Below are 22616 nucleotides of genomic sequence, written 5' to 3'. Positions count from 1 at the left end.
CCAAGTGTAAGGCCGTGGGGCCCACATGATTTTCTTGCCGTTTTGTTTCGAGCGAAAAAGTGCATCGAGGTTAACGGCGTTAAGAAAGCATCAAAAACACCTTGAGAATCCGCTTTCGATCTTTTTTACGTGCCATAACTTTCCGCAGCCCGTTTGAGGGTCAAAACGGCTGAATTTGAGCCCGAAAAATTGCGCCCCCTATTCACCGCCCATTATGGTTTCTGGGGCTTTCCGAAATGGTGCTATGGGCGACGTAGTTCCTCACGGTTCAAAAGTTATGAGGTTTCCAAGTTTAAACTCGTTTTAGGCTAAAAAAAAATTAAAAAATAAAAAGGGGTGCAACACGAGGACTTCCCGGGAGGTCACCCATCCTAGTACTACTCTCGCCCAAGCACGCTTAACTGCGGAGTTCTGATGGGATCCGGTGCATTAGTGCTGGTATGATCGCACCCGTCAGTACATCACTCTCGTTTCTATATATCCTTTTCCCGGCCAATCCAAGTGTAAGGCCGTGGGGCCCACATGATTTTCTTGCCGTTTTGTTTCGAGCGAAAAAGTGCATCGAGGTTAACGGCGTTAAGAAAGCATCAAAAACACCTTGAGAATCCGCTTTCGATCTTTTTTACGTGCCATAACTTTCCGCAGCCCGTTTGAGGGTCAAAACGGCTGAATTTGAGCCCGAAAAATTGCGCCCCCTATTCACCGCCCATTATGGTTTCTGGGGCTTTCCGAAATGGTGCTATGGGCGACGTAGTTCCTCACGGTTCAAAAGTTATGAGGTTTCCAAGTTTAAACTCGTTTTAGGCTAAAAAAAAATTAAAAAATAAAAAGGGGTGCAACACGAGGACTTCCCGGGAGGTCACCCATCCTAGTACTACTCTCGCCCAAGCACGCTTAACTGCGGAGTTCTGATGGGATCCGGTGCATTAGTGCTGGTATGATCGCACCCGTCAGTACATCACTCTCGTTTCTATATATCCTTTTCCCGGCCAATCCAAGTGTAAGGCCGTGGGGCCCACATGATTTTCTTGCCGTTTTGTTTCGAGCGAAAAAGTGCATCGAGGTTAACGGCGTTAAGAAAGCATCAAAAACACCTTGAGAATCCGCTTTCGATCTTTTTTACGTGCCATAACTTTCCGCAGCCCGTTTGAGGGTCAAAACGGCTGAATTTGAGCCCGAAAAATTGCGCCCCCTATTCACCGCCCATTATGGTTTCTGGGGCTTTCCGAAATGGTGCTATGGGCGACGTAGTTCCTCACGGTTCAAAAGTTATGAGGTTTCCAAGTTTAAACTCGTTTTAGGCTAAAAAAAATTAAAAAATAAAAAGGGGTGCAACACGAGGACTTCCCGGGAGGTCACCCATCCTAGTACTACTCTCGCCCAAGCACGCTTAACTGCGGAGTTCTGATGGGATCCGGTGCATTAGTGCTGGTATGATCGCACCCGTCAGTACATCACTCTCGTTTCTATATATCCTTTTCCCGGCCAATCCAAGTGTAAGGCCGTGGGGCCCACATGATTTTCTTGCCGTTTTGTTTCGAGCGAAAAAGTGCATCGAGGTTAACGGCGTTAAGAAAGCATCAAAAACACCTTGAGAATCCGCTTTCGATCTTTTTTACGTGCCATAACTTTCCGCAGCCCGTTTGAGGGTCAAAACGGCTGAATTTGAGCCCGAAAAATTGCGCCCCCTATTCACCGCCCATTATGGTTTCTGGGGCTTTCCGAAATGGTGCTATGGGCGACGTAGTTCCTCACGGTTCAAAAGTTATGAGGTTTCCAAGTTTAAACTCGTTTTAGGCTAAAAAAAAATTAAAAAATAAAAAGGGGTGCAACACGAGGACTTCCCGGGAGGTCACCCATCCTAGTACTACTCTCGCCCAAGCACGCTTAACTGCGGAGTTCTGATGGGATCCGGTGCATTAGTGCTGGTATGATCGCACCCGTCAGTACATCACTCTCGTTTCTATATATCCTTTTCCCGGCCAATCCAAGTGTAAGGCCGTGGGGCCCACATGATTTTCTTGCCGTTTTGTTTCGAGCGAAAAAGTGCATCGAGGTTAACGGCGTTAAGAAAGCATCAAAAACACCTTGAGAATCCGCTTTCGATCTTTTTTACGTGCCATAACTTTCCGCAGCCCGTTTGAGGGTCAAAACGGCTGAATTTGAGCCCGAAAAATTGCGCCCCCTATTCACCGCCCATTATGGTTTCTGGGGCTTTCCGAAATGGTGCTATGGGCGACGTAGTTCCTCACGGTTCAAAAGTTATGAGGTTTCCAAGTTTAAACTCGTTTTAGGCTAAAAAAAAATTAAAAAATAAAAAGGGGTGCAACACGAGGACTTCCCGGGAGGTCACCCATCCTAGTACTACTCTCGCCCAAGCACGCTTAACTGCGGAGTTCTGATGGGATCCGGTGCATTAGTGCTGGTATGATCGCACCCGTCAGTACATCACTCTCGTTTCTATATATCCTTTTCCCGGCCAATCCAAGTGTAAGGCCGTGGGGCCCACATGATTTTCTTGCCGTTTTGTTTCGAGCGAAAAAGTGCATCGAGGTTAACGGCGTTAAGAAAGCATCAAAAACACCTTGAGAATCCGCTTTCGATCTTTTTTACGTGCCATAACTTTCCGCAGCCCGTTTGAGGGTCAAAACGGCTGAATTTGAGCCCGAAAAATTGCGCCCCCTATTCACCGCCCATTATGGTTTCTGGGGCTTTCCGAAATGGTGCTATGGGCGACGTAGTTCCTCACGGTTCAAAAGTTATGAGGTTTCCAAGTTTAAACTCGTTTTAGGCTAAAAAAAAATTAAAAAATAAAAAGGGGTGCAACACGAGGACTTCCCGGGAGGTCACCCATCCTAGTACTACTCTCGCCCAAGCACGCTTAACTGCGGAGTTCTGATGGGATCCGGTGCATTAGTGCTGGTATGATCGCACCCGTCAGTACATCACTCTCGTTTCTATATATCCTTTTCCCGGCCAATCCAAGTGTAAGGCCGTGGGGCCCACATGATTTTCTTGCCGTTTTGTTTCGAGCGAAAAAGTGCATCGAGGTTAACGGCGTTAAGAAAGCATCAAAAACACCTTGAGAATCCGCTTTCGATCTTTTTTACGTGCCATAACTTTCCGCAGCCCGTTTGAGGGTCAAAACGGCTGAATTTGAGCCCGAAAAATTGCGCCCCCTATTCACCGCCCATTATGGTTTCTGGGGCTTTCCGAAATGGTGCTATGGGCGACGTAGTTCCTCACGGTTCAAAAGTTATGAGGTTTCCAAGTTTAAACTCGTTTTAGGCTAAAAAAAATTAAAAAATAAAAAGGGGTGCAACACGAGGACTTCCCGGGAGGTCACCCATCCTAGTACTACTCTCGCCCAAGCACGCTTAACTGCGGAGTTCTGATGGGATCCGGTGCATTAGTGCTGGTATGATCGCACCCGTCAGTACATCACTCTCGTTTCTATATATCCTTTTCCCGGCCAATCCAAGTGTAAGGCCGTGGGGCCCACATGATTTTCTTGCCGTTTTGTTTCGAGCGAAAAAGTGCATCGAGGTTAACGGCGTTAAGAAAGCATCAAAAACACCTTGAGAATCCGCTTTCGATCTTTTTTACGTGCCATAACTTTCCGCAGCCCGTTTGAGGGTCAAAACGGCTGAATTTGAGCCCGAAAAATTGCGCCCCCTATTCACCGCCCATTATGGTTTCTGGGGCTTTCCGAAATGGTGCTATGGGCGACGTAGTTCCTCACGGTTCAAAAGTTATGAGGTTTCCAAGTTTAAACTCGTTTTAGGCTAAAAAAAATTAAAAAATAAAAAGGGGTGCAACACGAGGACTTCCCGGGAGGTCACCCATCCTAGTACTACTCTCGCCCAAGCACGCTTAACTGCGGAGTTCTGATGGGATCCGGTGCATTAGTGCTGGTATGATCGCACCCGTCAGTACATCACTCTCGTTTCTATATATCCTTTTCCCGGCCAATCCAAGTGTAAGGCCGTGGGGCCCACATGATTTTCTTGCCGTTTTGTTTCGAGCGAAAAAGTGCATCGAGGTTAACGGCGTTAAGAAAGCATCAAAAACACCTTGAGAATCCGCTTTCGATCTTTTTTACGTGCCATAACTTTCCGCAGCCCGTTTGAGGGTCAAAACGGCTGAATTTGAGCCCGAAAAATTGCGCCCCCTATTCACCGCCCATTATGGTTTCTGGGGCTTTCCGAAATGGTGCTATGGGCGACGTAGTTCCTCACGGTTCAAAAGTTATGAGGTTTCCAAGTTTAAACTCGTTTTAGGCTAAAAAAAATTAAAAAATAAAAAGGGGTGCAACACGAGGACTTCCCGGGAGGTCACCCATCCTAGTACTACTCTCGCCCAAGCACGCTTAACTGCGGAGTTCTGATGGGATCCGGTGCATTAGTGCTGGTATGATCGCACCCGTCAGTACATCACTCTCGTTTCTATATATCCTTTTCCCGGCCAATCCAAGTGTAAGGCCGTGGGGCCCACATGATTTTCTTGCCGTTTTGTTTCGAGCGAAAAAGTGCATCGAGGTTAACGGCGTTAAGAAAGCATCAAAAACACCTTGAGAATCCGCTTTCGATCTTTTTTACGTGCCATAACTTTCCGCAGCCCGTTTGAGGGTCAAAACGGCTGAATTTGAGCCCGAAAAATTGCGCCCCCTATTCACCGCCCATTATGGTTTCTGGGGCTTTCCGAAATGGTGCTATGGGCGACGTAGTTCCTCACGGTTCAAAAGTTATGAGGTTTCCAAGTTTAAACTCGTTTTAGGCTAAAAAAAAATTAAAAAATAAAAAGGGGTGCAACACGAGGACTTCCCGGGAGGTCACCCATCCTAGTACTACTCTCGCCCAAGCACGCTTAACTGCGGAGTTCTGATGGGATCCGGTGCATTAGTGCTGGTATGATCGCACCCGTCAGTACATCACTCTCGTTTCTATATATCCTTTTCCCGGCCAATCCAAGTGTAAGGCCGTGGGGCCCACATGATTTTCTTGCCGTTTTGTTTCGAGCGAAAAAGTGCATCGAGGTTAACGGCGTTAAGAAAGCATCAAAAACACCTTGAGAATCCGCTTTCGATCTTTTTTACGTGCCATAACTTTCCGCAGCCCGTTTGAGGGTCAAAACGGCTGAATTTGAGCCCGAAAAATTGCGCCCCCTATTCACCGCCCATTATGGTTTCTGGGGCTTTCCGAAATGGTGCTATGGGCGACGTAGTTCCTCACGGTTCAAAAGTTATGAGGTTTCCAAGTTTAAACTCGTTTTAGGCTAAAAAAAAATTAAAAAATAAAAAGGGGTGCAACACGAGGACTTCCCGGGAGGTCACCCATCCTAGTACTACTCTCGCCCAAGCACGCTTAACTGCGGAGTTCTGATGGGATCCGGTGCATTAGTGCTGGTATGATCGCACCCGTCAGTACATCACTCTCGTTTCTATATATCCTTTTCCCGGCCAATCCAAGTGTAAGGCCGTGGGGCCCACATGATTTTCTTGCCGTTTTGTTTCGAGCGAAAAAGTGCATCGAGGTTAACGGCGTTAAGAAAGCATCAAAAACACCTTGAGAATCCGCTTTCGATCTTTTTTACGTGCCATAACTTTCCGCAGCCCGTTTGAGGGTCAAAACGGCTGAATTTGAGCCCGAAAAATTGCGCCCCCTATTCACCGCCCATTATGGTTTCTGGGGCTTTCCGAAATGGTGCTATGGGCGACGTAGTTCCTCACGGTTCAAAAGTTATGAGGTTTCCAAGTTTAAACTCGTTTTAGGCTAAAAAAAATTAAAAAATAAAAAGGGGTGCAACACGAGGACTTCCCGGGAGGTCACCCATCCTAGTACTACTCTCGCCCAAGCACGCTTAACTGCGGAGTTCTGATGGGATCCGGTGCATTAGTGCTGGTATGATCGCACCCGTCAGTACATCACTCTCGTTTCTATATATCCTTTTCCCGGCCAATCCAAGTGTAAGGCCGTGGGGCCCACATGATTTTCTTGCCGTTTTGTTTCGAGCGAAAAAGTGCATCGAGGTTAACGGCGTTAAGAAAGCATCAAAAACACCTTGAGAATCCGCTTTCGATCTTTTTTACGTGCCATAACTTTCCGCAGCCCGTTTGAGGGTCAAAACGGCTGAATTTGAGCCCGAAAAATTGCGCCCCCTATTCACCGCCCATTATGGTTTCTGGGGCTTTCCGAAATGGTGCTATGGGCGACGTAGTTCCTCACGGTTCAAAAGTTATGAGGTTTCCAAGTTTAAACTCGTTTTAGGCTAAAAAAAATTAAAAAATAAAAAGGGGTGCAACACGAGGACTTCCCGGGAGGTCACCCATCCTAGTACTACTCTCGCCCAAGCACGCTTAACTGCGGAGTTCTGATGGGATCCGGTGCATTAGTGCTGGTATGATCGCACCCGTCAGTACATCACTCTCGTTTCTATATATCCTTTTCCCGGCCAATCCAAGTGTAAGGCCGTGGGGCCCACATGATTTTCTTGCCGTTTTGTTTCGAGCGAAAAAGTGCATCGAGGTTAACGGCGTTAAGAAAGCATCAAAAACACCTTGAGAATCCGCTTTCGATCTTTTTTACGTGCCATAACTTTCCGCAGCCCGTTTGAGGGTCAAAACGGCTGAATTTGAGCCCGAAAAATTGCGCCCCCTATTCACCGCCCATTATGGTTTCTGGGGCTTTCCGAAATGGTGCTATGGGCGACGTAGTTCCTCACGGTTCAAAAGTTATGAGGTTTCCAAGTTTAAACTCGTTTTAGGCTAAAAAAAAATTAAAAAATAAAAAGGGGTGCAACACGAGGACTTCCCGGGAGGTCACCCATCCTAGTACTACTCTCGCCCAAGCACGCTTAACTGCGGAGTTCTGATGGGATCCGGTGCATTAGTGCTGGTATGATCGCACCCGTCAGTACATCACTCTCGTTTCTATATATCCTTTTCCCGGCCAATCCAAGTGTAAGGCCGTGGGGCCCACATGATTTTCTTGCCGTTTTGTTTCGAGCGAAAAAGTGCATCGAGGTTAACGGCGTTAAGAAAGCATCAAAAACACCTTGAGAATCCGCTTTCGATCTTTTTTACGTGCCATAACTTTCCGCAGCCCGTTTGAGGGTCAAAACGGCTGAATTTGAGCCCGAAAAATTGCGCCCCCTATTCACCGCCCATTATGGTTTCTGGGGCTTTCCGAAATGGTGCTATGGGCGACGTAGTTCCTCACGGTTCAAAAGTTATGAGGTTTCCAAGTTTAAACTCGTTTTAGGCTAAAAAAAAATTAAAAAATAAAAAGGGGTGCAACACGAGGACTTCCCGGGAGGTCACCCATCCTAGTACTACTCTCGCCCAAGCACGCTTAACTGCGGAGTTCTGATGGGATCCGGTGCATTAGTGCTGGTATGATCGCACCCGTCAGTACATCACTCTCGTTTCTATATATCCTTTTCCCGGCCAATCCAAGTGTAAGGCCGTGGGGCCCACATGATTTTCTTGCCGTTTTGTTTCGAGCGAAAAAGTGCATCGAGGTTAACGGCGTTAAGAAAGCATCAAAAACACCTTGAGAATCCGCTTTCGATCTTTTTTACGTGCCATAACTTTCCGCAGCCCGTTTGAGGGTCAAAACGGCTGAATTTGAGCCCGAAAAATTGCGCCCCCTATTCACCGCCCATTATGGTTTCTGGGGCTTTCCGAAATGGTGCTATGGGCGACGTAGTTCCTCACGGTTCAAAAGTTATGAGGTTTCCAAGTTTAAACTCGTTTTAGGCTAAAAAAAAATTAAAAAATAAAAAGGGGTGCAACACGAGGACTTCCCGGGAGGTCACCCATCCTAGTACTACTCTCGCCCAAGCACGCTTAACTGCGGAGTTCTGATGGGATCCGGTGCATTAGTGCTGGTATGATCGCACCCGTCAGTACATCACTCTCGTTTCTATATATCCTTTTCCCGGCCAATCCAAGTGTAAGGCCGTGGGGCCCACATGATTTTCTTGCCGTTTTGTTTCGAGCGAAAAAGTGCATCGAGGTTAACGGCGTTAAGAAAGCATCAAAAACACCTTGAGAATCCGCTTTCGATCTTTTTTACGTGCCATAACTTTCCGCAGCCCGTTTGAGGGTCAAAACGGCTGAATTTGAGCCCGAAAAATTGCGCCCCCTATTCACCGCCCATTATGGTTTCTGGGGCTTTCCGAAATGGTGCTATGGGCGACGTAGTTCCTCACGGTTCAAAAGTTATGAGGTTTCCAAGTTTAAACTCGTTTTAGGCTAAAAAAAAATTAAAAAATAAAAAGGGGTGCAACACGAGGACTTCCCGGGAGGTCACCCATCCTAGTACTACTCTCGCCCAAGCACGCTTAACTGCGGAGTTCTGATGGGATCCGGTGCATTAGTGCTGGTATGATCGCACCCGTCAGTACATCACTCTCGTTTCTATATATCCTTTTCCCGGCCAATCCAAGTGTAAGGCCGTGGGGCCCACATGATTTTCTTGCCGTTTTGTTTCGAGCGAAAAAGTGCATCGAGGTTAACGGCGTTAAGAAAGCATCAAAAACACCTTGAGAATCCGCTTTCGATCTTTTTTACGTGCCATAACTTTCCGCAGCCCGTTTGAGGGTCAAAACGGCTGAATTTGAGCCCGAAAAATTGCGCCCCCTATTCACCGCCCATTATGGTTTCTGGGGCTTTCCGAAATGGTGCTATGGGCGACGTAGTTCCTCACGGTTCAAAAGTTATGAGGTTTCCAAGTTTAAACTCGTTTTAGGCTAAAAAAAATTAAAAAATAAAAAGGGGTGCAACACGAGGACTTCCCGGGAGGTCACCCATCCTAGTACTACTCTCGCCCAAGCACGCTTAACTGCGGAGTTCTGATGGGATCCGGTGCATTAGTGCTGGTATGATCGCACCCGTCAGTACATCACTCTCGTTTCTATATATCCTTTTCCCGGCCAATCCAAGTGTAAGGCCGTGGGGCCCACATGATTTTCTTGCCGTTTTGTTTCGAGCGAAAAAGTGCATCGAGGTTAACGGCGTTAAGAAAGCATCAAAAACACCTTGAGAATCCGCTTTCGATCTTTTTTACGTGCCATAACTTTCCGCAGCCCGTTTGAGGGTCAAAACGGCTGAATTTGAGCCCGAAAAATTGCGCCCCCTATTCACCGCCCATTATGGTTTCTGGGGCTTTCCGAAATGGTGCTATGGGCGACGTAGTTCCTCACGGTTCAAAAGTTATGAGGTTTCCAAGTTTAAACTCGTTTTAGGCTAAAAAAAATTAAAAAATAAAAAGGGGTGCAACACGAGGACTTCCCGGGAGGTCACCCATCCTAGTACTACTCTCGCCCAAGCACGCTTAACTGCGGAGTTCTGATGGGATCCGGTGCATTAGTGCTGGTATGATCGCACCCGTCAGTACATCACTCTCGTTTCTATATATCCTTTTCCCGGCCAATCCAAGTGTAAGGCCGTGGGGCCCACATGATTTTCTTGCCGTTTTGTTTCGAGCGAAAAAGTGCATCGAGGTTAACGGCGTTAAGAAAGCATCAAAAACACCTTGAGAATCCGCTTTCGATCTTTTTTACGTGCCATAACTTTCCGCAGCCCGTTTGAGGGTCAAAACGGCTGAATTTGAGCCCGAAAAATTGCGCCCCCTATTCACCGCCCATTATGGTTTCTGGGGCTTTCCGAAATGGTGCTATGGGCGACGTAGTTCCTCACGGTTCAAAAGTTATGAGGTTTCCAAGTTTAAACTCGTTTTAGGCTAAAAAAAAATTAAAAAATAAAAAGGGGTGCAACACGAGGACTTCCCGGGAGGTCACCCATCCTAGTACTACTCTCGCCCAAGCACGCTTAACTGCGGAGTTCTGATGGGATCCGGTGCATTAGTGCTGGTATGATCGCACCCGTCAGTACATCACTCTCGTTTCTATATATCCTTTTCCCGGCCAATCCAAGTGTAAGGCCGTGGGGCCCACATGATTTTCTTGCCGTTTTGTTTCGAGCGAAAAAGTGCATCGAGGTTAACGGCGTTAAGAAAGCATCAAAAACACCTTGAGAATCCGCTTTCGATCTTTTTTACGTGCCATAACTTTCCGCAGCCCGTTTGAGGGTCAAAACGGCTGAATTTGAGCCCGAAAAATTGCGCCCCCTATTCACCGCCCATTATGGTTTCTGGGGCTTTCCGAAATGGTGCTATGGGCGACGTAGTTCCTCACGGTTCAAAAGTTATGAGGTTTCCAAGTTTAAACTCGTTTTAGGCTAAAAAAAATTAAAAAATAAAAAGGGGTGCAACACGAGGACTTCCCGGGAGGTCACCCATCCTAGTACTACTCTCGCCCAAGCACGCTTAACTGCGGAGTTCTGATGGGATCCGGTGCATTAGTGCTGGTATGATCGCACCCGTCAGTACATCACTCTCGTTTCTATATATCCTTTTCCCGGCCAATCCAAGTGTAAGGCCGTGGGGCCCACATGATTTTCTTGCCGTTTTGTTTCGAGCGAAAAAGTGCATCGAGGTTAACGGCGTTAAGAAAGCATCAAAAACACCTTGAGAATCCGCTTTCGATCTTTTTTACGTGCCATAACTTTCCGCAGCCCGTTTGAGGGTCAAAACGGCTGAATTTGAGCCCGAAAAATTGCGCCCCCTATTCACCGCCCATTATGGTTTCTGGGGCTTTCCGAAATGGTGCTATGGGCGACGTAGTTCCTCACGGTTCAAAAGTTATGAGGTTTCCAAGTTTAAACTCGTTTTAGGCTAAAAAAAAATTAAAAAATAAAAAGGGGTGCAACACGAGGACTTCCCGGGAGGTCACCCATCCTAGTACTACTCTCGCCCAAGCACGCTTAACTGCGGAGTTCTGATGGGATCCGGTGCATTAGTGCTGGTATGATCGCACCCGTCAGTACATCACTCTCGTTTCTATATATCCTTTTCCCGGCCAATCCAAGTGTAAGGCCGTGGGGCCCACATGATTTTCTTGCCGTTTTGTTTCGAGCGAAAAAGTGCATCGAGGTTAACGGCGTTAAGAAAGCATCAAAAACACCTTGAGAATCCGCTTTCGATCTTTTTTACGTGCCATAACTTTCCGCAGCCCGTTTGAGGGTCAAAACGGCTGAATTTGAGCCCGAAAAATTGCGCCCCCTATTCACCGCCCATTATGGTTTCTGGGGCTTTCCGAAATGGTGCTATGGGCGACGTAGTTCCTCACGGTTCAAAAGTTATGAGGTTTCCAAGTTTAAACTCGTTTTAGGCTAAAAAAAAATTAAAAAATAAAAAGGGGTGCAACACGAGGACTTCCCGGGAGGTCACCCATCCTAGTACTACTCTCGCCCAAGCACGCTTAACTGCGGAGTTCTGATGGGATCCGGTGCATTAGTGCTGGTATGATCGCACCCGTCAGTACATCACTCTCGTTTCTATATATCCTTTTCCCGGCCAATCCAAGTGTAAGGCCGTGGGGCCCACATGATTTTCTTGCCGTTTTGTTTCGAGCGAAAAAGTGCATCGAGGTTAACGGCGTTAAGAAAGCATCAAAAACACCTTGAGAATCCGCTTTCGATCTTTTTTACGTGCCATAACTTTCCGCAGCCCGTTTGAGGGTCAAAACGGCTGAATTTGAGCCCGAAAAATTGCGCCCCCTATTCACCGCCCATTATGGTTTCTGGGGCTTTCCGAAATGGTGCTATGGGCGACGTAGTTCCTCACGGTTCAAAAGTTATGAGGTTTCCAAGTTTAAACTCGTTTTAGGCTAAAAAAAAATTAAAAAATAAAAAGGGGTGCAACACGAGGACTTCCCGGGAGGTCACCCATCCTAGTACTACTCTCGCCCAAGCACGCTTAACTGCGGAGTTCTGATGGGATCCGGTGCATTAGTGCTGGTATGATCGCACCCGTCAGTACATCACTCTCGTTTCTATATATCCTTTTCCCGGCCAATCCAAGTGTAAGGCCGTGGGGCCCACATGATTTTCTTGCCGTTTTGTTTCGAGCGAAAAAGTGCATCGAGGTTAACGGCGTTAAGAAAGCATCAAAAACACCTTGAGAATCCGCTTTCGATCTTTTTTACGTGCCATAACTTTCCGCAGCCCGTTTGAGGGTCAAAACGGCTGAATTTGAGCCCGAAAAATTGCGCCCCCTATTCACCGCCCATTATGGTTTCTGGGGCTTTCCGAAATGGTGCTATGGGCGACGTAGTTCCTCACGGTTCAAAAGTTATGAGGTTTCCAAGTTTAAACTCGTTTTAGGCTAAAAAAAAATTAAAAAATAAAAAGGGGTGCAACACGAGGACTTCCCGGGAGGTCACCCATCCTAGTACTACTCTCGCCCAAGCACGCTTAACTGCGGAGTTCTGATGGGATCCGGTGCATTAGTGCTGGTATGATCGCACCCGTCAGTACATCACTCTCGTTTCTATATATCCTTTTCCCGGCCAATCCAAGTGTAAGGCCGTGGGGCCCACATGATTTTCTTGCCGTTTTGTTTCGAGCGAAAAAGTGCATCGAGGTTAACGGCGTTAAGAAAGCATCAAAAACACCTTGAGAATCCGCTTTCGATCTTTTTTACGTGCCATAACTTTCCGCAGCCCGTTTGAGGGTCAAAACGGCTGAATTTGAGCCCGAAAAATTGCGCCCCCTATTCACCGCCCATTATGGTTTCTGGGGCTTTCCGAAATGGTGCTATGGGCGACGTAGTTCCTCACGGTTCAAAAGTTATGAGGTTTCCAAGTTTAAACTCGTTTTAGGCTAAAAAAAATTAAAAAATAAAAAGGGGTGCAACACGAGGACTTCCCGGGAGGTCACCCATCCTAGTACTACTCTCGCCCAAGCACGCTTAACTGCGGAGTTCTGATGGGATCCGGTGCATTAGTGCTGGTATGATCGCACCCGTCAGTACATCACTCTCGTTTCTATATATCCTTTTCCCGGCCAATCCAAGTGTAAGGCCGTGGGGCCCACATGATTTTCTTGCCGTTTTGTTTCGAGCGAAAAAGTGCATCGAGGTTAACGGCGTTAAGAAAGCATCAAAAACACCTTGAGAATCCGCTTTCGATCTTTTTTACGTGCCATAACTTTCCGCAGCCCGTTTGAGGGTCAAAACGGCTGAATTTGAGCCCGAAAAATTGCGCCCCCTATTCACCGCCCATTATGGTTTCTGGGGCTTTCCGAAATGGTGCTATGGGCGACGTAGTTCCTCACGGTTCAAAAGTTATGAGGTTTCCAAGTTTAAACTCGTTTTAGGCTAAAAAAAAATTAAAAAATAAAAAGGGGTGCAACACGAGGACTTCCCGGGAGGTCACCCATCCTAGTACTACTCTCGCCCAAGCACGCTTAACTGCGGAGTTCTGATGGGATCCGGTGCATTAGTGCTGGTATGATCGCACCCGTCAGTACATCACTCTCGTTTCTATATATCCTTTTCCCGGCCAATCCAAGTGTAAGGCCGTGGGGCCCACATGATTTTCTTGCCGTTTTGTTTCGAGCGAAAAAGTGCATCGAGGTTAACGGCGTTAAGAAAGCATCAAAAACACCTTGAGAATCCGCTTTCGATCTTTTTTACGTGCCATAACTTTCCGCAGCCCGTTTGAGGGTCAAAACGGCTGAATTTGAGCCCGAAAAATTGCGCCCCCTATTCACCGCCCATTATGGTTTCTGGGGCTTTCCGAAATGGTGCTATGGGCGACGTAGTTCCTCACGGTTCAAAAGTTATGAGGTTTCCAAGTTTAAACTCGTTTTAGGCTAAAAAAAAATTAAAAAATAAAAAGGGGTGCAACACGAGGACTTCCCGGGAGGTCACCCATCCTAGTACTACTCTCGCCCAAGCACGCTTAACTGCGGAGTTCTGATGGGATCCGGTGCATTAGTGCTGGTATGATCGCACCCGTCAGTACATCACTCTCGTTTCTATATATCCTTTTCCCGGCCAATCCAAGTGTAAGGCCGTGGGGCCCACATGATTTTCTTGCCGTTTTGTTTCGAGCGAAAAAGTGCATCGAGGTTAACGGCGTTAAGAAAGCATCAAAAACACCTTGAGAATCCGCTTTCGATCTTTTTTACGTGCCATAACTTTCCGCAGCCCGTTTGAGGGTCAAAACGGCTGAATTTGAGCCCGAAAAATTGCGCCCCCTATTCACCGCCCATTATGGTTTCTGGGGCTTTCCGAAATGGTGCTATGGGCGACGTAGTTCCTCACGGTTCAAAAGTTATGAGGTTTCCAAGTTTAAACTCGTTTTAGGCTAAAAAAAATTAAAAAATAAAAAGGGGTGCAACACGAGGACTTCCCGGGAGGTCACCCATCCTAGTACTACTCTCGCCCAAGCACGCTTAACTGCGGAGTTCTGATGGGATCCGGTGCATTAGTGCTGGTATGATCGCACCCGTCAGTACATCACTCTCGTTTCTATATATCCTTTTCCCGGCCAATCCAAGTGTAAGGCCGTGGGGCCCACATGATTTTCTTGCCGTTTTGTTTCGAGCGAAAAAGTGCATCGAGGTTAACGGCGTTAAGAAAGCATCAAAAACACCTTGAGAATCCGCTTTCGATCTTTTTTACGTGCCATAACTTTCCGCAGCCCGTTTGAGGGTCAAAACGGCTGAATTTGAGCCCGAAAAATTGCGCCCCCTATTCACCGCCCATTATGGTTTCTGGGGCTTTCCGAAATGGTGCTATGGGCGACGTAGTTCCTCACGGTTCAAAAGTTATGAGGTTTCCAAGTTTAAACTCGTTTTAGGCTAAAAAAAAATTAAAAAATAAAAAGGGGTGCAACACGAGGACTTCCCGGGAGGTCACCCATCCTAGTACTACTCTCGCCCAAGCACGCTTAACTGCGGAGTTCTGATGGGATCCGGTGCATTAGTGCTGGTATGATCGCACCCGTCAGTACATCACTCTCGTTTCTATATATCCTTTTCCCGGCCAATCCAAGTGTAAGGCCGTGGGGCCCACATGATTTTCTTGCCGTTTTGTTTCGAGCGAAAAAGTGCATCGAGGTTAACGGCGTTAAGAAAGCATCAAAAACACCTTGAGAATCCGCTTTCGATCTTTTTTACGTGCCATAACTTTCCGCAGCCCGTTTGAGGGTCAAAACGGCTGAATTTGAGCCCGAAAAATTGCGCCCCCTATTCACCGCCCATTATGGTTTCTGGGGCTTTCCGAAATGGTGCTATGGGCGACGTAGTTCCTCACGGTTCAAAAGTTATGAGGTTTCCAAGTTTAAACTCGTTTTAGGCTAAAAAAAAATTAAAAAATAAAAAGGGGTGCAACACGAGGACTTCCCGGGAGGTCACCCATCCTAGTACTACTCTCGCCCAAGCACGCTTAACTGCGGAGTTCTGATGGGATCCGGTGCATTAGTGCTGGTATGATCGCACCCGTCAGTACATCACTCTCGTTTCTATATATCCTTTTCCCGGCCAATCCAAGTGTAAGGCCGTGGGGCCCACATGATTTTCTTGCCGTTTTGTTTCGAGCGAAAAAGTGCATCGAGGTTAACGGCGTTAAGAAAGCATCAAAAACACCTTGAGAATCCGCTTTCGATCTTTTTTACGTGCCATAACTTTCCGCAGCCCGTTTGAGGGTCAAAACGGCTGAATTTGAGCCCGAAAAATTGCGCCCCCTATTCACCGCCCATTATGGTTTCTGGGGCTTTCCGAAATGGTGCTATGGGCGACGTAGTTCCTCACGGTTCAAAAGTTATGAGGTTTCCAAGTTTAAACTCGTTTTAGGCTAAAAAAAAATTAAAAAATAAAAAGGGGTGCAACACGAGGACTTCCCGGGAGGTCACCCATCCTAGTACTACTCTCGCCCAAGCACGCTTAACTGCGGAGTTCTGATGGGATCCGGTGCATTAGTGCTGGTATGATCGCACCCGTCAGTACATCACTCTCGTTTCTATATATCCTTTTCCCGGCCAATCCAAGTGTAAGGCCGTGGGGCCCACATGATTTTCTTGCCGTTTTGTTTCGAGCGAAAAAGTGCATCGAGGTTAACGGCGTTAAGAAAGCATCAAAAACACCTTGAGAATCCGCTTTCGATCTTTTTTACGTGCCATAACTTTCCGCAGCCCGTTTGAGGGTCAAAACGGCTGAATTTGAGCCCGAAAAATTGCGCCCCCTATTCACCGCCCATTATGGTTTCTGGGGCTTTCCGAAATGGTGCTATGGGCGACGTAGTTCCTCACGGTTCAAAAGTTATGAGGTTTCCAAGTTTAAACTCGTTTTAGGCTAAAAAAAATAAAAAAAAAAAAGGGGTGCAACACGAGGACTTCCCGGGAGGTCACCCATCCTAGTACTACTCTCGCCCAAGCACGCTTAACTGCGGAGTTCTGATGGGATCCGGTGCATTAGTGCTGGTATGATCGCACCCGTCAGTACATCACTCTCGTTTCTATATATCCTTTTCCCGGCCAATCCAAGTGTAAGGCCGTGGGGCCCACATGATTTTCTTGCCGTTTTGTTTCGAGCGAAAAAGTGCATCGAGGTTAACGGCGTTAAGAAAGCATCAAAAACACCTTGAGAATCCGCTTTCGATCTTTTTTACGTGCCATAACTTTCCGCAGCCCGTTTGAGGGTCAAAACGGCTGAATTTGAGCCCGAAAAATTGCGCCCCCTATTCACCGCCCATTATGGTTTCTGGGGCTTTCCGAAATGGTGCTATGGGCGACGTAGTTCCTCACGGTTCAAAAGTTATGAGGTTTCCAAGTTTAAACTCGTTTTAGGCTAAAAAAAAATTAAAAAATAAAAAGGGGTGCAACACGAGGACTTCCCGGGAGGTCACCCATCCTAGTACTACTCTCGCCCAAGCACGCTTAACTGCGGAGTTCTGATGGGATCCGGTGCATTAGTGCTGGTATGATCGCACCCGTCAGTACATCACTCTCGTTTCTATATATCCTTTTCCCGGCCAATCCAAGTGTAAGGCCGTGGGGCCCACATGATTTTCTTGCCGTTTTGTTTCGAGCGAAAAAGTGCATCGAGGTTAACGGCGTTAAGAAAGCATCAAAAACACCTTGAGAATCCGCTTTCGATCTTTTTTACGTGCCATAACTTTCCGCAGCCCGTTTGAGGGTCAAAACGGCTGAATTTGAGCCCGAAAAATTGCGCCCCCTATTCACCGCCCATTATGGTTTCTGGGGCTTTCCGAAATGGTGCTATGGGCGACGTAGTTCCTCACGGTTCAAAAGTTATGAGGTTTCCAAGTTTAAACTCGTTTTAGGCTAAAAAAAAATTAAAAAATAAAAAGGGGTGCAACACGAGGACTTCCCGGGAGGTCACCCATCCTAGTACTACTCTCGCCCAAGCACGCTTAACTGCGGAGTTCTGATGGGATCCGGTGCATTAGTGCTGGTATGATCGCACCCGTCAGTACATCACTCTCGTTTCTATATATCCTTTTCCCGGCCAATCCAAGTGTAAGGCCGTGGGGCCCACATGATTTTCTTGCCGTTTTGTTTCGAGCGAAAAAGTGCATCGAGGTTAACGGCGTTAAGAAAGCATCAAAAACACCTTGAGAATCCGCTTTCGATCTTTTTTACGTGCCATAACTTTCCGCAGCCCGTTTGAGGGTCAAAACGGCTGAATTTGAGCCCGAAAAATTGCGCCCCCTATTCACCGCCCATTATGGTTTCTGGGGCTTTCCGAAATGGTGCTATGGGCGACGTAGTTCCTCACGGTTCAAAAGTTATGAGGTTTCCAAGTTTAAACTCGTTTTAGGCTAAAAAAAAATTAAAAAATAAAAAGGGGTGCAACACGAGGACTTCCCGGGAGGTCACCCATCCTAGTACTACTCTCGCCCAAGCACGCTTAACTGCGGAGTTCTGATGGGATCCGGTGCATTAGTGCTGGTATGATCGCACCCGTCAGTACATCACTCTCGTTTCTATATATCCTTTTCCCGGCCAATCCAAGTGTAAGGCCGTGGGGCCCACATGATTTTCTTGCCGTTTTGTTTCGAGCGAAAAAGTGCATCGAGGTTAACGGCGTTAAGAAAGCATCAAAAACACCTTGAGAATCCGCTTTCGATCTTTTTTACGTGCCATAACTTTCCGCAGCCCGTTTGAGGGTCAAAACGGCTGAATTTGAGCCCGAAAAATTGCGCCCCCTATTCACCGCCCATTATGGTTTCTGGGGCTTTCCGAAATGGTGCTATGGGCGACGTAGTTCCTCACGGTTCAAAAGTTATGAGGTTTCCAAGTTTAAACTCGTTTTAGGCTAAAAAAAAATTAAAAAATAAAAAGGGGTGCAACACGAGGACTTCCCGGGAGGTCACCCATCCTAGTACTACTCTCGCCCAAGCACGCTTAACTGCGGAGTTCTGATGGGATCCGGTGCATTAGTGCTGGTATGATCGCACCCGTCAGTACATCACTCTCGTTTCTATATATCCTTTTCCCGGCCAATCCAAGTGTAAGGCCGTGGGGCCCACATGATTTTCTTGCCGTTTTGTTTCGAGCGAAAAAGTGCATCGAGGTTAACGGCGTTAAGAAAGCATCAAAAACACCTTGAGAATCCGCTTTCGATCTTTTTTACGTGCCATAACTTTCCGCAGCCCGTTTGAGGGTCAAAACGGCTGAATTTGAGCCCGAAAAATTGCGCCCCCTATTCACCGCCCATTATGGTTTCTGGGGCTTTCCGAAATGGTGCTATGGGCGACGTAGTTCCTCACGGTTCAAAAGTTATGAGGTTTCCAAGTTTAAACTCGTTTTAGGCTAAAAAAAAATTAAAAAATAAAAAGGGGTGCAACACGAGGACTTCCCGGGAGGTCACCCATCCTAGTACTACTCTCGCCCAAGCACGCTTAACTGCGGAGTTCTGATGGGATCCGGTGCATTAGTGCTGGTATGATCGCACCCGTCAGTACATCACTCTCGTTTCTATATATCCTTTTCCCGGCCAATCCAAGTGTAAGGCCGTGGGGCCCACATGATTTTCTTGCCGTTTTGTTTCGAGCGAAAAAGTGCATCGAGGTTAACGGCGTTAAGAAAGCATCAAAAACACCTTGAGAATCCGCTTTCGATCTTTTTTACGTGCCATAACTTTCCGCAGCCCGTTTGAGGGTCAAAACGGCTGAATTTGAGCCCGAAAAATTGCGCCCCCTATTCACCGCCCATTATGGTTTCTGGGGCTTTCCGAAATGGTGCTATGGGCGACGTAGTTCCTCACGGTTCAAAAGTTATGAGGTTTCCAAGTTTAAACTCGTTTTAGGCTAAAAAAAATTAAAAAATAAAAAGGGGTGCAACACGAGGACTTCCCGGGAGGTCACCCATCCTAGTACTACTCTCGCCCAAGCACGCTTAACTGCGGAGTTCTGATGGGATCCGGTGCATTAGTGCTGGTATGATCGCACCCGTCAGTACATCACTCTCGTTTCTATATATCCTTTTCCCGGCCAATCCAAGTGTAAGGCCGTGGGGCCCACATGATTTTCTTGCCGTTTTGTTTCGAGCGAAAAAGTGCATCGAGGTTAACGGCGTTAAGAAAGCATCAAAAACACCTTGAGAATCCGCTTTCGATCTTTTTTACGTGCCATAACTTTCCGCAGCCCGTTTGAGGGTCAAAACGGCTGAATTTGAGCCCGAAAAATTGCGCCCCCTATTCACCGCCCATTATGGTTTCTGGGGCTTTCCGAAATGGTGCTATGGGCGACGTAGTTCCTCACGGTTCAAAAGTTATGAGGTTTCCAAGTTTAAACTCGTTTTAGGCTAAAAAAAAATTAAAAAATAAAAAGGGGTGCAACACGAGGACTTCCCGGGAGGTCACCCATCCTAGTACTACTCTCGCCCAAGCACGCTTAACTGCGGAGTTCTGATGGGATCCGGTGCATTAGTGCTGGTATGATCGCACCCGTCAGTACATCACTCTCGTTTCTATATATCCTTTTCCCGGCCAATCCAAGTGTAAGGCCGTGGGGCCCACATGATTTTCTTGCCGTTTTGTTTCGAGCGAAAAAGTGCATCGAGGTTAACGGCGTTAAGAAAGCATCAAAAACACCTTGAGAATCCGCTTTCGATCTTTTTTACGTGCCATAACTTTCCGCAGCCCGTTTGAGGGTCAAAACGGCTGAATTTGAGCCCGAAAAATTGCGCCCCCTATTCACCGCCCATTATGGTTTCTGGGGCTTTCCGAAATGGTGCTATGGGCGACGTAGTTCCTCACGGTTCAAAAGTTATGAGGTTTCCAAGTTTAAACTCGTTTTAGGCTAAAAAAAAATTAAAAAATAAAAAGGGGTGCAACACGAGGACTTCCCGGGAGGTCACCCATCCTAGTACTACTCTCGCCCAAGCACGCTTAACTGCGGAGTTCTGATGGGATCCGGTGCATTAGTGCTGGTATGATCGCACCCGTCAGTACATCACTCTCGTTTCTATATATCCTTTTCCCGGCCAATCCAAGTGTAAGGCCGTGGGGCCCACATGATTTTCTTGCCGTTTTGTTTCGAGCGAAAAAGTGCATCGAGGTTAACGGCGTTAAGAAAGCATCAAAAACACCTTGAGAATCCGCTTTCGATCTTTTTTACGTGCCATAACTTTCCGCAGCCCGTTTGAGGGTCAAAACGGCTGAATTTGAGCCCGAAAAATTGCGCCCCCTATTCACCGCCCATTATGGTTTCTGGGGCTTTCCGAAATGGTGCTATGGGCGACGTAGTTCCTCACGGTTCAAAAGTTATGAGGTTTCCAAGTTTAAACTCGTTTTAGGCTAAAAAAAAATTAAAAAATAAAAAGGGGTGCAACACGAGGACTTCCCGGGAGGTCACCCATCCTAGTACTACTCTCGCCCAAGCACGCTTAACTGCGGAGTTCTGATGGGATCCGGTGCATTAGTGCTGGTATGATCGCACCCGTCAGTACATCACTCTCGTTTCTATATATCCTTTTCCCGGCCAATCCAAGTGTAAGGCCGTGGGGCCCACATGATTTTCTTGCCGTTTTGTTTCGAGCGAAAAAGTGCATCGAGGTTAACGGCGTTAAGAAAGCATCAAAAACACCTTGAGAATCCGCTTTCGATCTTTTTTACGTGCCATAACTTTCCGCAGCCCGTTTGAGGGTCAAAACGGCTGAATTTGAGCCCGAAAAATTGCGCCCCCTATTCACCGCCCATTATGGTTTCTGGGGCTTTCCGAAATGGTGCTATGGGCGACGTAGTTCCTCACGGTTCAAAAGTTATGAGGTTTCCAAGTTTAAACTCGTTTTAGGCTAAAAAAAAATTAAAAAATAAAAAGGGGTGCAACACGAGGACTTCCCGGGAGGTCACCCATCCTAGTACTACTCTCGCCCAAGCACGCTTAACTGCGGAGTTCTGATGGGATCCGGTGCATTAGTGCTGGTATGATCGCACCCGTCAGTACATCACTCTCGTTTCTATATATCCTTTTCCCGGCCAATCCAAGTGTAAGGCCGTGGGGCCCACATGATTTTCTTGCCGTTTTGTTTCGAGCGAAAAAGTGCATCGAGGTTAACGGCGTTAAGAAAGCATCAAAAACACCTTGAGAATCCGCTTTCGATCTTTTTTACGTGCCATAACTTTCCGCAGCCCGTTTGAGGGTCAAAACGGCTGAATTTGAGCCCGAAAAATTGCGCCCCCTATTCACCGCCCATTATGGTTTCTGGGGCTTTCCGAAATGGTGCTATGGGCGACGTAGTTCCTCACGGTTCAAAAGTTATGAGGTTTCCAAGTTTAAACTCGTTTTAGGCTAAAAAAAAATTAAAAAATAAAAAGGGGTGCAACACGAGGACTTCCCGGGAGGTCACCCATCCTAGTACTACTCTCGCCCAAGCACGCTTAACTGCGGAGTTCTGATGGGATCCGGTGCATTAGTGCTGGTATGATCGCACCCGTCAGTACATCACTCTCGTTTCTATATATCCTTTTCCCGGCCAATCCAAGTGTAAGGCCGTGGGGCCCACATGATTTTCTTGCCGTTTTGTTTCGAGCGAAAAAGTGCATCGAGGTTAACGGCGTTAAGAAAGCATCAAAAACACCTTGAGAATCCGCTTTCGATCTTTTTTACGTGCCATAACTTTCCGCAGCCCGTTTGAGGGTCAAAACGGCTGAATTTGAGCCCGAAAAATTGCGCCCCCTATTCACCGCCCATTATGGTTTCTGGGGCTTTCCGAAATGGTGCTATGGGCGACGTAGTTCCTCACGGTTCAAAAGTTATGAGGTTTCCAAGTTTAAACTCGTTTTAGGCTAAAAAAAAATTAAAAAATAAAAAGGGGTGCAACACGAGGACTTCCCGGGAGGTCACCCATCCTAGTACTACTCTCGCCCAAGCACGCTTAACTGCGGAGTTCTGATGGGATCCGGTGCATTAGTGCTGGTATGATCGCACCCGTCAGTACATCACTCTCGTTTCTATATATCCTTTTCCCGGCCAATCCAAGTGTAAGGCCGTGGGGCCCACATGATTTTCTTGCCGTTTTGTTTCGAGCGAAAAAGTGCATCGAGGTTAACGGCGTTAAGAAAGCATCAAAAACACCTTGAGAATCCGCTTTCGATCTTTTTTACGTGCCATAACTTTCCGCAGCCCGTTTGAGGGTCAAAACGGCTGAATTTGAGCCCGAAAAATTGCGCCCCCTATTCACCGCCCATTATGGTTTCTGGGGCTTTCCGAAATGGTGCTATGGGCGACGTAGTTCCTCAC

General features: G+C 47.1%; 45 non-coding genes across 45 annotated transcripts; all 45 read right to left on the bottom strand.

Moving 5' to 3' along the window:
* Positions 1–333: 333 nt before the first annotated feature.
* Positions 334–452, bottom strand: LOC125605371. Its single transcript, XR_007336858.1, has one exon. It is a non-coding gene; the product is annotated as a 5S ribosomal RNA (ribosomal RNA).
* Positions 453–830: 378 nt separating this feature from the next.
* On the bottom strand, positions 831–949 carry LOC125605369. Its single transcript, XR_007336856.1, has one exon. It is a non-coding gene; the product is annotated as a 5S ribosomal RNA (ribosomal RNA).
* A 377-nt stretch (positions 950–1326) lies between these two features.
* LOC125605368 lies at positions 1327–1445 on the bottom strand. The gene has a single exon (XR_007336855.1). It is a non-coding gene; the product is annotated as a 5S ribosomal RNA (ribosomal RNA).
* A 378-nt stretch (positions 1446–1823) lies between these two features.
* On the bottom strand, positions 1824–1942 carry LOC125605367. Its single transcript, XR_007336854.1, has one exon. It is a non-coding gene; the product is annotated as a 5S ribosomal RNA (ribosomal RNA).
* Positions 1943–2320: 378 nt separating this feature from the next.
* Positions 2321–2439, bottom strand: LOC125605366. The gene has a single exon (XR_007336853.1). It is a non-coding gene; the product is annotated as a 5S ribosomal RNA (ribosomal RNA).
* A 378-nt stretch (positions 2440–2817) lies between these two features.
* Positions 2818–2936, bottom strand: LOC125605365. Its single transcript, XR_007336852.1, has one exon. It is a non-coding gene; the product is annotated as a 5S ribosomal RNA (ribosomal RNA).
* Positions 2937–3313: 377 nt separating this feature from the next.
* Positions 3314–3432, bottom strand: LOC125605364. Its single transcript, XR_007336851.1, has one exon. It is a non-coding gene; the product is annotated as a 5S ribosomal RNA (ribosomal RNA).
* A 377-nt stretch (positions 3433–3809) lies between these two features.
* LOC125605363 lies at positions 3810–3928 on the bottom strand. The gene has a single exon (XR_007336850.1). It is a non-coding gene; the product is annotated as a 5S ribosomal RNA (ribosomal RNA).
* Positions 3929–4305: 377 nt separating this feature from the next.
* LOC125605362 lies at positions 4306–4424 on the bottom strand. The gene has a single exon (XR_007336849.1). It is a non-coding gene; the product is annotated as a 5S ribosomal RNA (ribosomal RNA).
* A 378-nt stretch (positions 4425–4802) lies between these two features.
* Positions 4803–4921, bottom strand: LOC125605361. Its single transcript, XR_007336848.1, has one exon. It is a non-coding gene; the product is annotated as a 5S ribosomal RNA (ribosomal RNA).
* Positions 4922–5299: 378 nt separating this feature from the next.
* Positions 5300–5418, bottom strand: LOC125605360. The gene has a single exon (XR_007336847.1). It is a non-coding gene; the product is annotated as a 5S ribosomal RNA (ribosomal RNA).
* Positions 5419–5795: 377 nt separating this feature from the next.
* Positions 5796–5914, bottom strand: LOC125605358. Its single transcript, XR_007336845.1, has one exon. It is a non-coding gene; the product is annotated as a 5S ribosomal RNA (ribosomal RNA).
* Positions 5915–6291: 377 nt separating this feature from the next.
* Positions 6292–6410, bottom strand: LOC125605357. The gene has a single exon (XR_007336844.1). It is a non-coding gene; the product is annotated as a 5S ribosomal RNA (ribosomal RNA).
* A 378-nt stretch (positions 6411–6788) lies between these two features.
* Positions 6789–6907, bottom strand: LOC125605356. The gene has a single exon (XR_007336843.1). It is a non-coding gene; the product is annotated as a 5S ribosomal RNA (ribosomal RNA).
* Positions 6908–7285: 378 nt separating this feature from the next.
* On the bottom strand, positions 7286–7404 carry LOC125605355. The gene has a single exon (XR_007336842.1). It is a non-coding gene; the product is annotated as a 5S ribosomal RNA (ribosomal RNA).
* Positions 7405–7782: 378 nt separating this feature from the next.
* LOC125605354 lies at positions 7783–7901 on the bottom strand. The gene has a single exon (XR_007336841.1). It is a non-coding gene; the product is annotated as a 5S ribosomal RNA (ribosomal RNA).
* Positions 7902–8279: 378 nt separating this feature from the next.
* On the bottom strand, positions 8280–8398 carry LOC125605353. Its single transcript, XR_007336840.1, has one exon. It is a non-coding gene; the product is annotated as a 5S ribosomal RNA (ribosomal RNA).
* A 377-nt stretch (positions 8399–8775) lies between these two features.
* LOC125605352 lies at positions 8776–8894 on the bottom strand. Its single transcript, XR_007336839.1, has one exon. It is a non-coding gene; the product is annotated as a 5S ribosomal RNA (ribosomal RNA).
* Positions 8895–9271: 377 nt separating this feature from the next.
* Positions 9272–9390, bottom strand: LOC125605351. The gene has a single exon (XR_007336838.1). It is a non-coding gene; the product is annotated as a 5S ribosomal RNA (ribosomal RNA).
* Positions 9391–9768: 378 nt separating this feature from the next.
* Positions 9769–9887, bottom strand: LOC125605350. The gene has a single exon (XR_007336837.1). It is a non-coding gene; the product is annotated as a 5S ribosomal RNA (ribosomal RNA).
* A 377-nt stretch (positions 9888–10264) lies between these two features.
* On the bottom strand, positions 10265–10383 carry LOC125605349. The gene has a single exon (XR_007336836.1). It is a non-coding gene; the product is annotated as a 5S ribosomal RNA (ribosomal RNA).
* A 378-nt stretch (positions 10384–10761) lies between these two features.
* Positions 10762–10880, bottom strand: LOC125605347. Its single transcript, XR_007336834.1, has one exon. It is a non-coding gene; the product is annotated as a 5S ribosomal RNA (ribosomal RNA).
* Positions 10881–11258: 378 nt separating this feature from the next.
* Positions 11259–11377, bottom strand: LOC125605346. Its single transcript, XR_007336833.1, has one exon. It is a non-coding gene; the product is annotated as a 5S ribosomal RNA (ribosomal RNA).
* A 378-nt stretch (positions 11378–11755) lies between these two features.
* LOC125605345 lies at positions 11756–11874 on the bottom strand. Its single transcript, XR_007336832.1, has one exon. It is a non-coding gene; the product is annotated as a 5S ribosomal RNA (ribosomal RNA).
* A 378-nt stretch (positions 11875–12252) lies between these two features.
* On the bottom strand, positions 12253–12371 carry LOC125605344. The gene has a single exon (XR_007336831.1). It is a non-coding gene; the product is annotated as a 5S ribosomal RNA (ribosomal RNA).
* Positions 12372–12748: 377 nt separating this feature from the next.
* Positions 12749–12867, bottom strand: LOC125605343. Its single transcript, XR_007336830.1, has one exon. It is a non-coding gene; the product is annotated as a 5S ribosomal RNA (ribosomal RNA).
* A 378-nt stretch (positions 12868–13245) lies between these two features.
* Positions 13246–13364, bottom strand: LOC125605342. Its single transcript, XR_007336829.1, has one exon. It is a non-coding gene; the product is annotated as a 5S ribosomal RNA (ribosomal RNA).
* A 378-nt stretch (positions 13365–13742) lies between these two features.
* Positions 13743–13861, bottom strand: LOC125605341. Its single transcript, XR_007336828.1, has one exon. It is a non-coding gene; the product is annotated as a 5S ribosomal RNA (ribosomal RNA).
* Positions 13862–14238: 377 nt separating this feature from the next.
* LOC125605340 lies at positions 14239–14357 on the bottom strand. The gene has a single exon (XR_007336827.1). It is a non-coding gene; the product is annotated as a 5S ribosomal RNA (ribosomal RNA).
* A 378-nt stretch (positions 14358–14735) lies between these two features.
* On the bottom strand, positions 14736–14854 carry LOC125605339. Its single transcript, XR_007336826.1, has one exon. It is a non-coding gene; the product is annotated as a 5S ribosomal RNA (ribosomal RNA).
* Positions 14855–15232: 378 nt separating this feature from the next.
* Positions 15233–15351, bottom strand: LOC125605338. Its single transcript, XR_007336824.1, has one exon. It is a non-coding gene; the product is annotated as a 5S ribosomal RNA (ribosomal RNA).
* Positions 15352–15729: 378 nt separating this feature from the next.
* Positions 15730–15848, bottom strand: LOC125605336. The gene has a single exon (XR_007336822.1). It is a non-coding gene; the product is annotated as a 5S ribosomal RNA (ribosomal RNA).
* A 376-nt stretch (positions 15849–16224) lies between these two features.
* Positions 16225–16343, bottom strand: LOC125605335. Its single transcript, XR_007336821.1, has one exon. It is a non-coding gene; the product is annotated as a 5S ribosomal RNA (ribosomal RNA).
* A 378-nt stretch (positions 16344–16721) lies between these two features.
* LOC125605334 lies at positions 16722–16840 on the bottom strand. The gene has a single exon (XR_007336820.1). It is a non-coding gene; the product is annotated as a 5S ribosomal RNA (ribosomal RNA).
* Positions 16841–17218: 378 nt separating this feature from the next.
* Positions 17219–17337, bottom strand: LOC125605333. The gene has a single exon (XR_007336818.1). It is a non-coding gene; the product is annotated as a 5S ribosomal RNA (ribosomal RNA).
* Positions 17338–17715: 378 nt separating this feature from the next.
* LOC125605332 lies at positions 17716–17834 on the bottom strand. The gene has a single exon (XR_007336817.1). It is a non-coding gene; the product is annotated as a 5S ribosomal RNA (ribosomal RNA).
* Positions 17835–18212: 378 nt separating this feature from the next.
* On the bottom strand, positions 18213–18331 carry LOC125605486. The gene has a single exon (XR_007336968.1). It is a non-coding gene; the product is annotated as a 5S ribosomal RNA (ribosomal RNA).
* Positions 18332–18709: 378 nt separating this feature from the next.
* LOC125605485 lies at positions 18710–18828 on the bottom strand. Its single transcript, XR_007336967.1, has one exon. It is a non-coding gene; the product is annotated as a 5S ribosomal RNA (ribosomal RNA).
* Positions 18829–19205: 377 nt separating this feature from the next.
* LOC125605484 lies at positions 19206–19324 on the bottom strand. The gene has a single exon (XR_007336966.1). It is a non-coding gene; the product is annotated as a 5S ribosomal RNA (ribosomal RNA).
* Positions 19325–19702: 378 nt separating this feature from the next.
* On the bottom strand, positions 19703–19821 carry LOC125605483. Its single transcript, XR_007336965.1, has one exon. It is a non-coding gene; the product is annotated as a 5S ribosomal RNA (ribosomal RNA).
* A 378-nt stretch (positions 19822–20199) lies between these two features.
* Positions 20200–20318, bottom strand: LOC125605482. The gene has a single exon (XR_007336964.1). It is a non-coding gene; the product is annotated as a 5S ribosomal RNA (ribosomal RNA).
* A 378-nt stretch (positions 20319–20696) lies between these two features.
* LOC125605480 lies at positions 20697–20815 on the bottom strand. Its single transcript, XR_007336962.1, has one exon. It is a non-coding gene; the product is annotated as a 5S ribosomal RNA (ribosomal RNA).
* A 378-nt stretch (positions 20816–21193) lies between these two features.
* LOC125605479 lies at positions 21194–21312 on the bottom strand. The gene has a single exon (XR_007336961.1). It is a non-coding gene; the product is annotated as a 5S ribosomal RNA (ribosomal RNA).
* A 378-nt stretch (positions 21313–21690) lies between these two features.
* On the bottom strand, positions 21691–21809 carry LOC125605478. Its single transcript, XR_007336960.1, has one exon. It is a non-coding gene; the product is annotated as a 5S ribosomal RNA (ribosomal RNA).
* Positions 21810–22187: 378 nt separating this feature from the next.
* Positions 22188–22306, bottom strand: LOC125605477. Its single transcript, XR_007336959.1, has one exon. It is a non-coding gene; the product is annotated as a 5S ribosomal RNA (ribosomal RNA).
* Between the last annotated feature and the right edge of the window lie 310 nt (positions 22307–22616).

This window comes from Brassica napus, unplaced genomic scaffold (genome assembly GCF_020379485.1).
Source record: "Brassica napus cultivar Da-Ae unplaced genomic scaffold, Da-Ae ScsIHWf_750;HRSCAF=1086, whole genome shotgun sequence".
Lineage (NCBI taxonomy): Eukaryota > Viridiplantae > Streptophyta > Magnoliopsida > Brassicales > Brassicaceae > Brassica > Brassica napus.
The sequence above is the reverse complement of the archived record's forward strand: the minus strand, read 5'-3'. Positions and strand labels throughout refer to the sequence as shown.